Source organism: Narcine bancroftii, chromosome 4 (genome assembly GCF_036971445.1).
Source record: "Narcine bancroftii isolate sNarBan1 chromosome 4, sNarBan1.hap1, whole genome shotgun sequence".
In the NCBI taxonomy this organism is placed as follows: Eukaryota; Metazoa; Chordata; class Chondrichthyes; order Torpediniformes; family Narcinidae; genus Narcine; species Narcine bancroftii.
The window spans coordinates 179788027-179799833 of record NC_091472.1 but is presented as its reverse complement, the minus strand read 5'-3'; positions in this window follow the sequence as shown (position 1 = coordinate 179799833).

Genomic DNA, 11807 nt, shown 5'->3' with positions numbered 1-11807 from the left:
CCCCTTCCAGAGGAGATGAACAGAAGAAGAAGAAAAAAGTTTTATTTCATGAGAGTTCCTACTTTTTTCTCTTTCCTTTTCACCCTCAATGATATTCCTATCTGACTTCAATGCGTAAGATACAATAGGTCATGGAAGAAGAGGTGTTTCATCCCTTCCCCTTCTAAAAGCCAGGCAGAGAGAGTGGATCGAGTGAAGTTTGAAGATTTTTAGAAACTCATAATAAACCCCAACTTTCCACCTCACTGACTTTCACTTTAATTATGGAGCAGAATTTGAAGGGTTGGGGTTAAATAAACATACTAATGTGATGTGCCACAGATTTTCAGCTTAACTTTAGCTTGCAGGAAATTCAGCTGGTAAAGAAGGATGGGGGGGGGGGGGGGGGCGGGGCTGAGTGGAAAATGCAAATTTCTTTACAGCACTGCTCATGGCATACACCAAGTTCAGTAATAGTTTCTCCTCTGCCTGCTCTCTATTCCCCCTCCTCCTGAAGGAATATATAGCAGATACAACTCCCATCCCAGCACTAGGGATCAGATTTACCCCTCCCATATAAATGGGGGAAGTCAGACTTCCCCTCAGGATTTTCAGCCTTTCCCCAAACCCATGGCCAGAACCAACCCAAAATATTCCCCAACAACCCATGAACTTCCCAAGTGCTTAATTCTGAATGGTTCACATGTGGCAATGGAGCCATCCCTATCATTATGGGTTTAAGGCAGTGAATCTGCAGTCATATTAAACCTGTATAACAAGTGCCCAACCAGCAACTGTTCCTCCGGCCCAAACACTGTCGACAAAATCTGCTTCATTATGTAAATGGGTAATGGAATCCAAGAATTTCACAGGGCATTTAGCAAGATGGTGGTGCATCTGATAGAGCTTCTGTCTTACAATTCACTAAGCCAACTCTTGATCTCTGGTGCTGTCCATGGCGTTTGCATGTCAGCTTTCTTGCATGTCCAACTGGCCGCTGTAAACTGCCCCAAATGGTTATGCGAGTGGTAAAATCTGGTACAGTTCTGGAAATGTGGGGAAACTGAAATGGGCTCATTGTCGGATTGGTGTTTGATGGTCGCCATGGACTCGGTGGGTTTTAAGGCCCTATTTCCATGATGAATGAATCCCTAGCTCAGTTTTTTTTTCAAGAGCAGGTTCTAAAAATGTGATCACCATGTTCATTTATCATTTACTTCAAAATCCCTTTCCATGTTTTACTTGACTCTTCCTACCCATGCTGCAGGAAAGATATCAAATAAACTCAAGCACAACATCACTGCAGTTTTTGCACACCAATGAATGTCCAATAGTCTCCAGCTTGCAAGCATCCTACGTGACAGTCACAGCCATCTGATGTTAAAACCATTTCTTTTCAATGCTATTCTCAGTGGAAGCTGAGCTGACATTCCAAGAGATGTTTCAAGTCAGACAGCATGGAAAAGGTCCATGGTTGCCCATGTGCAAATATGCTTGACGCAACACTTCACACCATTCTGTGTTCTTATTCATGTCCACAGTAAACAAAAATAATATATTTACCCGAATTGTTGTTGATACATTCATAGTTGAAGATATTTGAATTCCCCATCCCCAAATGCCCACAGGACGATAATGGTGAGCTGCCTCTTGTACTGCTACTGTCCAAATGATGAACTTTCATGGTGCTCTTGGATCAGTAGGTCCAGAATTTAGACCTTGCCAAGGCAAAGGAACAGTAACGTATTTCCTGTTGGAATGGTCTGCGAATTGCGGGCTGGTGTGTTGTTGGTGATATTTCCATAGATCTCCTGCTCTTCTTCTGGACATCCTGACTAAGTATTGTGAAAAACTTGCTGCAAGGCTCCTGTGCTGTGATTGGTGTAGAATGTGGATATGGCAGCAATCAGGCAAGTTGGAGGCCTTTGATGCTACCAGGATTAAGTGTTTTTGGAGCATATTTCTCCAGGCAAGTGGACAATATTCCATAATTCTTTGGGGCAGTGGCTCTCAACCTTTTTCTTTCCACTCACATACTACTTTTACCCCTATGCCATCGGTGCTCTATGATTAGTAAGGTGGTACGTGAGTGGGAAGGGAAGGTCGAGAATCACTGCTCTAGACCCAATTGTTACTGAACTATTTTGCTTGAGAAAAATTGTCATTGACCCATTTCCTCTGGAGTGATGAAACCGGGCACATAACAAGACAATGAGGTATGATTAAACCAGTGGTTTTCCAACCTTTCCTTTCCACCCACATAACACCTTAAGCAATCCCTTACTAGTCACAGAGCACCAATGGCATAGGGATTACTTAAAGTGGTAAGTGAATGAAAAGAAAAAGGTTGAGAACCACTGCTTTAGAGTATTGGCAGTCGGGGAGGGAGGAGGGGTTTGGTGAGTCCCTCACTGCAGAATACCTATCCTCTGATTATCATGCTCGCCACAATATTTATATGGCTGATGCATTGAAGTCTCTGGTGTGATGCTTATGTTTCAATGGAACATGTGGGATATTGATGGTGGGAAAATTCACTGATGTTAAAGAAAGATGGTTGGACTCTCTCTTGTTAACAATCAAATGACAGGGCATTGGAAGATATAGCAAATGTGGAGGAAAAATGGAGAAGATGCCATTTCAGTTCAAGACACTGTATCTGAACTGAAAGGAGAAAAAAAATCCTGCCTCTGGTATTGGGAGGAGGGAAAATAGAAGATAGGCTCCTGGATGGAGAAGGAATGAGGATTACATCTCCTATGGTTAGAAGTGATGTTAATGGGGACTGGGTGGGAGGGGTGGGGAAAGTTATCATGAAGTGAGTGCTCCCTGAGGAGGGCAGAGAATGTGGAAGAGGGACAGTTTGCAGAAAGGCTGTGAGATGAAATATCAGATGCAGAGGTTAGTTGGGTGAAAATGGAGGAGCAAGGGAACTCTATTACTTTTCTGTCTGGGGAGAGAGAATGTGTGGGAAATGGAGAAATTACAATATGAGGGAACCTGATGGGACCAGGTAAGGGAAAGGGGAATGTTCCAGATTGCAGCATTTGCAGTGTCTTTTATCTATCTCATTGTGAAATGATAATGTGTTTATTGTCATGCACATAAGAGCATGAGTATATATATCACTGAAATTCATACTTGCCACAGCTAGTTACTTTCTTTTAATAAAAACAACTGTTAAGGATGGCCATCATCTGACACTTGTATAAAGTGCACGTTACCTATCAACTCATCTGAGAAGGTTGTCCATGTCAGACAGCATGCAAAGACAGCTTCATTTTTCTAAAAAGTAGAAATGAGCATTGGGTAATCATTTACATATCTGCCAGCGTCACAGACACTGAACATTTTCCCTGTAGAGGTAGGAGAATCATCGAATGAAGAAAGAGAACTAAATGGTGGAGGAAATGTGTTTGGGTGAGGACAAGAACAAAAGGTAAAAGAGAAAGGACAAATCAGGGCTGTAAGTAGGTTGAATGGATATTGATACCCAGAGGCACCAGGAAATATCAGAGCTTGCAAACCCAACAGTGTACTGCTGATTAGACCCAGAGAAAGGAAAAAAGTGCAAAAAGGAAAAAAAAAAGGTAATTTATCTGAATGCTTGCAAATCCATAGCAAGATGGATGAATCAGTGGCAACTCAATGATGAGCCCAACCACTCCGAATGCAGCATCTTACAACTACGTTCTTCCCCCAGGCAGCGAGAACATGGAACAACCAAAGGAACTGCTCACACTAACCATCTGGGACTCTGCTTTTAATATGCAGTATTCATTTATTTATTTTTACATTATTTGTCCTGTGTATGCATTGTTTGTATGTGTGCCGCGTTTGGTTGTGTGCCTGCAGGTTTGGCACTAATAACCCATTTGGACGTGTTGTAACTGTGCAATCATATGACAATGAACTTGAACAAACAGAAATAAATGATTTGAATATGGTATGATTGTACAGTGAATATGAGCGACAGAATCTGGAGGGACTGGATGGAGGTGTGGAGAAAAAGCAGGGCGGGTAGTGCAGGTGAATGAATATTTGATGGGTGGCATGGGCTTTGTGGTCAAAGGACTTGTTTCTGTTCTGTATCTATGTGTGTGCTGAGCAATTTCTTCATCCATTCAGATCTTAACCTTTCTAGTCTTCTTCTGGTGAGGGATAAGCAAGGGGCAAAATGACTATCTTGTTATGTGCCCTCTGTCCAAGTGTAGCGTTGCAACTTGGATGGTCTGGTTGGGAGAGTGAAATAGGGATATGAAAACAATCTGTATTTAACTAGCAGGTTTTGCATAGAAAAATATCCAACGGTCCTGGAGAGCTGAATTAGAGATAAAAGCAGGCAACACACCGTGGAAGATGTTAGAAGATAGAAATAGTCATCAAGGAGGAACATTTTCCAAAGACAAATTAATTTTAATTTGAAGTTCATCAATTTTAGATTCAATCTTACTGATTTTTTTCTTAAAAAACTTTTTTTTCCCCAGCTTTGGACTTTTCCTCTTCTGAGCTTGAAGTATCTTCACTTTCATACGCTTCATGCTCTGAAGTTGATATGCCGGACTGTCTCCTTAAGAGACTTTGAATTTTTTCTTAGCCTGCTTTTCTATTGCACCACACATGACCAATTTCTCGCGTGTGCGAGAAGCACTTTTAAGTTTTCCACTGGTGCCATCTTTGCGCTCATGTGAAGAGGGCTTCGGAGGAAGGTCCTTCACCTGGATCTTCGCCGGCAGATCCAGAAAGTACTTCAGCAGCCTCCTTCGACACTAAGCTAGGCCCATATTTTTCTTCTTCTCTTCTGATTTTTTAGTAGGAGTTAGCTTAAAAGTTTTTTTCTTTTAGGTGACATCTTGAAAATTTAGTTATATCCTTTATACTAACTTCAAGATATTTTAATCTTGGAAAAAACTCTTCTAAGTAAGTTATTTTTACTAATCCTATGGGAGTTGTGAGGTTACGTGACATCCCTCACGGCATCATGTGATCCCCCCCACCAAGGAGGAACTTGATGACAGATGGAGTGACAGAGTTTTTGGGATGCAATCACATCAATAGCTCGTAAGGTGGGGAGGGGAGACGCAATTTTGGTAATGGCAAGGATATAGCATTTTCGTGAACTGGGCCAAGCGACAGGCAATGCTTGCAATGCACAGAAGAGCTGGAGAAATTCAGGAGGTCACACAGCATCTATTGAAAGTAAAAGTAACCAATGTCTTAGGTCAGAGTTTCTCTGGCAGTTTTGAGCACTGTAGAGCTTCAAGTTTAACTCCACAACAGACTGCACTTGGGCTTTTTGTGATATGATTCATCTTGGCAGCAGATAGTGTTTTGGAATTGAAGTGTCACATTCATTGCTTCATTTTAATGCAGAAACAATGCAGCGGGAGAGGAGCATTGCACTCTGTGCCCGATGGAGACAGTTAGGATCTTTAACAGCTCATTTAGAATAGCTTGATGGTAGAATTACCATATATAGTTTCAAAGTACTGTAAACCATATTATCTAACACATCTAAAGATGAACTATGGTACAGAGAGTAATTGGGGCTCTTTAAATTGCTTTTTCAATAAATTGCTTAATAAGACAGGTGCCTGTGTTCAGGCCAGTCAAATCAGAAGAGTGAACAAATATTGTAGCTGAGGTAATTAACTGCCCTTCCTGAGGTATCTATTCTGGTACTGTCAGTAATAAACGGTACACCCTTAACCCGAGACCAGGACAAACTTTAAACATTGTGAAATTCTATCCTCAGCTGCAGAATCAGTCTTTTGAAAGGAATTATCTAAAAAAAGGACATCTGTTTCCCATTTCTTTTACACACAAGCTCGAGTTTTGCATGTTAGCAGCAGGCAATGATTTAGGTTCACAGGATCTTTTCAACTTGAACCTATTTCCAAAGGAAAACAGGGAGGGGGAAGAAAAAAAACCTGCTTCTTTGTGTAAAATTTGTCATGTTGATAACATTTGATTTCTACATGCAAACAAACTAATGCGTGCACTTCATCAGAGTGTAGTGATGCTTGGAACAGATAGGCTGAGTACTTTCCGTGTCTCTCCTCTGAAGAGGTATCAGTGCGATAACTAGCAAGCACTATTTGGTGCCAGCTGAAGATGAATAGTGTTTGGAGTTGGACTGAAGGCCCCCTTCCACTTTCAAGGGTAAGTGGTTGGATATGGCGCCTCTGGTCTGCAAGCACACCCAAGTAGCTGATCATCGAGGGCAGAGAACCAGACAGCTCCGAAATTCAGTTGAGCCCAGGCATCTACGGAGAATGTGCAATCAATAGTAAAAGTCTACATCCCTCAAAAAACACCAGAAGCATAGCAGAACCAGTAGCACTCAAAGCCTCATGTAATCATAGAGTCAGCCTTGCTGCTCATTAAGCTTCTGCCAGCCCATCAGAGAACAATCCCATCAGTTCCATCAACCTGATTTTTTTCCTCCTCAATGTTAGAAATGGTTTTTGATCAAATGCCTGTTCAGTCTATTTCCAGCCCCTATAGGCAATCAAGGCCATTTAACCATGTTGCCATAATATACCACATCTCCTCAACCTCTTCTCAAATTGCTTTGCTCCAATGAAATGAACTCTAGCTCCTCCAGACTAACTTCGAATTCAACATCCCTGCAGCTGCTAAATCATCTCCTCTAGGGCTTTCATATCCTTCCTCAAGTGTGCAGGTGAAAACTCAACAAAATAGCACCATGTTTTGTAAAAGTGTAAAATAATTATATGGCTCCCGATCTTTGCATTTTGATAAAATATCTGTTTATGAAGCTTCGACAGTGTACATTTTATGAACCCACTTTCAACACCTGTCCTTTTCAAGCCATTTATATCCAGATTTTTCCAATCCTTGAACTCTTCATGTGTTGTAAGCTTATGTTATTTTTAAGTGAGTGTTACTTTGGGGGTTAGAGCAGGGTGCAAACTACAGACAGCCTGGCACCCTTAAGCGATATTGAGTCCAAACATTAAACAGAGTTAATGGTTTCAACTATGAATCCAGAACAATGGATTTTTTACTCAAAGAAAGACATCTGGTGAGAGGTTATATGATTATGAGTCATCTTTTTTATTGAAACAGAAAAAGAAAGCAACATTGATCAAACAAGTGATCTAAAAAACAGAGTTGGAATGGCTCTGTGAAATGGACACTTCTGCTGTTTCTCCTTGTCAAGGAAAACAGTGAACCACTGTGACCACTGAAATGGTCATTTTTATTGGCCCATATTTCGGTAAAAGAAGCAAAAGAATTGCTTCATTGGATCATGATCATTCTGATGGTCATTTTGACTGATCCTTGCATGGGTCTTTGGAAGGATTGTGGAACAGAAATGTTCCACAAATGTTTCATTTCCCTTACAGAAGGAAGAGTGGAGTGTGACAATCATTCACATGAAAGAATATTTCTCTGGAAGCATCTTGACCAGGATTCATGAGTTTTGTGCAGTCTGATCACTTAGTGTCTCATCTACTTCATAATTACTTCTGTGCCTCAGTTTAAAGGTTCTGAGTTTCAACACAGGATTGTGCCTGAGCTGTAATGGTTTGGGTAGGTAATACATGCGCGCGTGCACACGCACGCGCACACACACACACACACACACACACACACACACACACACACACACACACGTATATTTGCAGATATTTGAGGTTATGTTTCAATTTAATTATGATGTTATATTATCAGTAATTAGTAACAAAAATATTGTTTTAAAAATAACTGTCTTTGCTAAATTTCTATTGATGCTGGTCTATGACATAACAAATTGGGGGATAATCTGGAATCTAATCAAAATTGGAGCTTATTAATCAATTTATTTTTGATTTAGTTAGTTGCATTCCTTTTTGAAAGTCAATTAAAAGGCTTGTGTGTGTGGAAAAATAGCAGCAATGGATATTGACAAGTTTGTGGGATCGCCAATGTCTGCAGATTTGCAGAGGGTGAAAAAGAATGAGATGTTGACTATCACCCAAAAGTTGGAATTGTGGGGGTAAAAGAAGTGATGAACAAGGCAGAGATCCAGAATGTTCCAGTTGACTACTATATAGAAAAAGTGAAGTTTGAAGATGAGGAGAAATCATTTCCTGAGACTAAATCCTTTGAGCAGCAGTTAAAGTTGGAACAGATTGAGCTATAAAAATGTAGATGAGGTGACGGAAGCAGAGAAAAAAAAGGTGGTTTTGAGTTAGAAAAATGTAGAATTGATGAGGCAGAGAAAAAAAAGGAGATTTGAGGAGAAGGAGCAGAGGAACAAAGGGAGTGTGAGGAAAGAAGGATGTCCACCTTCTGATACTAGTGAGACGTTTATGTGCAATATGGAGGTTAGGTTAGTTCCTCCATTTGATGAAGCTGAACTTGATAAATACTTCCAGGATTTTGAGAAAGTTGCTAAGAGTTTAAAGTGGCCAAGAGACCATTGGACCCTTATGTTACAAAACATGATTAAAGGGAAAGCCCAGTAGCCTTACTCTGCACTTAGAATCTGACAAGCTGCCGATTATAATACTGTAAAGTAAGGTGCGCTTAAGGTTTATAAATTGGTTTCAGAAGCATTTAAACAAATATTCAGGAATTTGAGAAAAATCGGTGAACCAGTCTTATATGGGTTTTGTATACGACAAAGCTGTGTGCTTTGACCGATGGCACATCAAAATAAATAAATAATGATTATTAAAGACTGAAAGAGATGGTGTTATTTGTGGTAATTAAAAGGCACATTCCTAATAACATAAAATCATATTTGGATGAAAAGGGAGCGTAAACTTGGCATGAATCATCGGAATTTGCAGATGAGTATATTTTAATTCACAGCTAAATTTGTGACAAGTAGAACCTTCCAAAAGAGTAATATGGACTATTGAAGTAAGTTAGAAAATAAATCGGGAAGTAGTGCTAGAGGTAAAGCAGAAGGGAACCAAGAAAAGGAAAAACCTTTGGGTCCCCTTTGCCACTGTTGTAAGAAACATGTGTCATGTGTTAACAATTTGTTCTGTGCTGAGGATAAAGAGAGAAAAGGAAGCAGTGCAGATGCCTGTATTCAAAGAGATGAAACACATAGACATTTTTAAAAGGTTTCAGAACTCCTGATAACATTAGGGATGAATTCAAATATTTTGTGTCAGAAGGTTTGGTAAAGAAAGGAACACCTTAAGTGACAGTGAAAATCCTTCAAGCTACTGGGGCTGTCCAGTCACTCATACTGGCCAGTCTTATGGAGTTTAAGACTGCCATGGGTGAAATACATTTGATTCAAGGTTTGAGGGGTGATTCGGAGTCAATGCCCCTCCATAGGATAATGTTGAAATCAGAATTAGTTGATGGACATGATACAATAGAAATCTGATCAAGTTTACCAGAGTTTGTTTTAGGAAATGACCTTTCAGAGGATAATGTTGTCCCTGCAGTGAGGTTGACAGCTAAGCCAGTCATCAATGAGTCAAAGACAGATTCTGACATATATCCAGCTTGTGCAGTGACTTGGGCTGTGGTGAAAAAGCTTGACAGTGCAAACGGTGCTGTGCAAACAAATTTAAAAGGAACTGAAATCTGTGAATAGTGCACAACAACGCTCAGGTTGTAATCACCTACAAAAGTCTTTACATCCTTCTTTACTGGACCAGATTTCTGGTGTTAAACCTAAGAGTAAGGATTGATTTTTATCCTGAAAATAATTTATAGAGAGGCAGAACAGAGATCCTGATTTGACTGAAGGGAGAGATAAGGCTCTTTCTACCGATGAAATTAAGAAAGAGCCAGTTGGATATTATTTCAAGGAAGGCTTGAGATGAGGAAGTGGAGACCCCCTGAAATTCCTGCCAATGAAAAATGGGCAGTTGCTTACCAAGTTGTAGTTCCTAAAGTCTCTGGGGATGAAATTTTAATTTTGGTCCACAGCGCACCTTTGGATGGTCATCTTGGTGTAAAGAAAATTATGTACAAGATTATGAAACAGTTCTATAGGCCTGGTTTAAGGAAGGATGTTGGGACATTTTGCCAGACATGTCGCATTTGTGGTTAAACCAAATCAGGGTCCCCCAGTAGCTCCTTTACAACCCATTGCTGCTTTTGACTAACCCTTTTCTAAAGTTATTGTGGTTCGTGTTGGCCCATTGCCCAAGACGAAATCTGGGAATCAGTATTTGTTAAATGTCATGTGTTCAGCCTCCAGGTTCTAGAAGCAATGCTCCCTGAGAAATATTAAAGCAAAAACTGTGTCGAGATCTCTTGTAAATTTTTTCACTTTCGTTGGCTTGCCTAAAGTGATCAAATGAGACCAGGGAAGTAATTTTTTGTTGGGACTGTTTCAGCAGATAGTTTATAAATTGGGAGCTAAACAGATCACGTCATCTGCACATCATCCAGAATCGCAAAGAGAGGTTCCATTTGACCATCAAAAAACCATGATGAGGACCTGTTATTGTGGGAATGAGAAGGACTGGGATGAGGGTGTCCATTTTCTTTTGTTTGTAGTGAGAGAGTCTGTACAAGAATCATTAGGCTTTATTCTTTTTGAGCTGCTATTTGGACATCAAGTTAGAGAACCTTGAGTGTTGTTGAAGGAGCAAAGGGTTAAGGAGGATGTGCTGTTGAATTTGTTAGATTATGTTTCAAAGTTTAAAGATTGTTTGCAGAAAGTCTATAAATTAGCTGAAGGAAAATTGAAAATGGTTCAAAGGTATGATTTTATAAAAAGGCTAGGGTGAGAACTTTTAAACCAGGGCATAAAGTGTTAATCCTTTTCCCAACAAATTTCAATCCACTTGAGGCAAAATTTTCAGGCCCATATGAAGTAGAATCAAAGATGAATGCAGTTATAACACCTGATCGGAGACATAAAGTGCAGTTACCATTGAACATGTTAAAACCTTATTTTGAGAATTTGGCTTTGAGCAAGGAACATCTTTCACCAGAGGTATTAGTTATTGACAAAACTGACGAGTTTTGGGATCATGAGATGGTACAAGCTGACTCTCCTGAGGGTCACTATAAACAAAATATTGTCCCAGTTCCTCTGTCTAATTTGAGTATTTGGCAGAATTTAGATACCAAGTTGGCTCATCTTCAGCCCTAGGAAAAGGAACAAATGAAGCAGCTGCTTTTAAAATTTAGGAACCTGTTTCCAGATGTGTTCTAAGAGACCCCCAATAACTTGTCAAGATGCCTAATGATGGAGATGCAAAACATATCAAACCAGGTCCGTATCAAATAAATGCTGAAAAGTGCAAACTGGTAGATCAAGAAATTGAATATATATTAAAGAAAGATATTATTTGACGTTCTACCTCAGATTGGAGTTTACCTTGTGCGCTGGTGCCTAAATCAGATGGGACTGATTCTGCATTGATTATAGAAAAATTAATGTGATAACAAAGACAGATTCTTATCCTATCCTTAGGTGGATAATTGTGTGGACAAGGTTGGAAAGGCTAAGCTTCCCACAAAGATGGACTTATTAAAGTCCACTAGTGTGTTCCCTTAACAGACAGGGGTAGGGAAATTTCTGCATTTGCAACTTTATCAGGGCTACATGAATATAATGTTTTACCATTTGGAATGAAAAATGCTCCAGAAACATTCCAAAGAATGATCAATTCTGTGATTCAAGATTTAGAGCACACAAATTGATGATTTGGTTACAGGAAATTACACCTGGGAAGCACTCATCTCTGAGTTAGAGAAATTGTTTGACAAATTTTCAAAGGCCTACCTTAGTGTTAATTTAGCTAAAATTGAATTTGGCCATGCTGCTGCGGCTTATCTTGGTTATGTTGTTAGTCAGGGCTAGTTGGCACCTATTCAGGTGAAATTTCAGA